A 1,968-nucleotide genomic window follows, 5' to 3' on the forward strand; every position below is an offset into this window, starting at 1 on the left:
AGATAAATGCCAGTTGAGCATTGGGGTCGATGTAATCGACTAGCCCCCGTACTCGAATTTGCTGTGATTGCTTGGTCCCAAGTGAACCCTGATCTGGCAGACCTGTGATCAAAGGCATATAAGCTATTACCACTCCATTTTTTTTTTCTGGTACTTTTCTGGCTTGCATTAAAAAGTCTCGGCACACATACTGTCCATATATGACATAGGCGTACCATAGCACAGTACTTAGAAACATCTGAGCTAGAATATTCTATTAGACTTTTCCTCGCTTAATATTTTTGCTGACAGAATCGTTAGCAAGCCGGCCAAAATGCTTAGCGATAATTTGTCCATCTTCACGTTCTGAATTCAAATTCCACCGAGGCCCACTATGCCTTTCATACTTTCGGTGTCGATAAGATAAATGCCAGTTGAGCATTGGGGTCGATGTAATCGACTAGCCCCCGTACTCGAATTTGCTGTGATTGCTTGGTCCCAAGTGAACCCTGATCTGGCAGACCTGTGATCAAAGGCATATAAGCTATTACCACTCCATTTTTTTTTTCAAGCATTACGTTCCCCTAATTATATTATCAGGCAGTGAGCTGGCAGAATTGTTAGCGCGTCGGACAAAAAGCTTAACGGTATTTCTTCGGGTTCTTTACGTTCTATGTCCAAATCAAGCCAAGATCAACTTTGCCTTTCATGCCTTCAAGGTCAATAAAATAAAGTACTAGTCAAGTACTAGAGTCGGTGCAATCGACTTGTTCCCTCTCCTCATGATTGCTGACCTTCAAATCTACAACGGACCGGCGTCCCGTTCAGAAGGACTGTAGTGATCTTGATACACCATGGAAACCGGCCTTTTGTGTCATAGTTCTCAAGAAATAAAAAACTGTATTGTTCAATGTGTCCCTACCACGCTTTTTTGACAGTGTGTGATTTAAGAAAGCACTGTGATTTAAGAGAGATTTAGCTGTTATTTTTTGCAGGCCAAAAGACCATATGAGGTCTCTCGCGGCCCGCTTAACGTGTGTAAGGGAGATAACTTAGTGTTGTATTTGAATACCATATGTACACGCACACACACACACACACACACACACACAGCTAAGCATGCATGAGCAAACATGAGAGATTCCACCTAGTCGCTCGAGTTGCAAGCAATAACCGCTCCCATCCATCTTAAACAAGACAGGATGCGGAAGAGAATATAGTTGTACATATACTGTTTCTAAAAAGAAACAAATAAGAAAAAAAAAAAAAGACGGGAGCGTCATGACTGGAACGGCTTTGATCAGAGGAAATCTGGGATTAAACAAAAACAATAATAACTCGATATATGCAGCAGAAACAGTGTAACATTAAAATAGTCATCTGTGTATCATACTTAATGTAAACACATCAAGAAAAGCAAATTAAGTGCGGTATCCGTCCAGAAATAATATTCTTTATGGATGCATTGTGCTTAAAAACACAAAAATATGTCAGTAGCTGACAAAAATCGTCTAGTAGCGGCGGTGGGAATACTCAATGCACATTTCTGCTTTGTGAGGCTTTGTTAGTGGGATCTAGTCACTGCCAACCACATGCTATGATAAGATTTACTGTCACTGATGTAAGAAAACAATGACTGAAAAATCGCTGATGTTGCTTTTAACCACCCGCACTAAACAAAACATCAATGGATGTTATAGAAACAGTATTAGATTAAAACAGCCATCTATGTATCATAATGAAAGCATATGGCTTAGTGGTTAGTGTATTCGACTCACGGTCGCGAGTTCGATTCCCAGCGATGCGTTGTATCCTTGAGCAAGACACTTTATTTCACGTTGCTCCAGTTCACTCAACTGGTAAAAACGAGGTGTACCTGTAATTCGCTGGGCCAGCCTTGTCACATTCCGTGTACCACACTGAATCTCCTTACACCATATAGGTGCAGACATAGCTGTGTGGTTAAGAAGCTCGCTTTGCAACCACGTG

This window comes from Octopus bimaculoides, chromosome 4, assembly GCF_001194135.2.
Source record: "Octopus bimaculoides isolate UCB-OBI-ISO-001 chromosome 4, ASM119413v2, whole genome shotgun sequence".
NCBI classification, from domain to species: domain Eukaryota; kingdom Metazoa; phylum Mollusca; class Cephalopoda; order Octopoda; family Octopodidae; genus Octopus; species Octopus bimaculoides.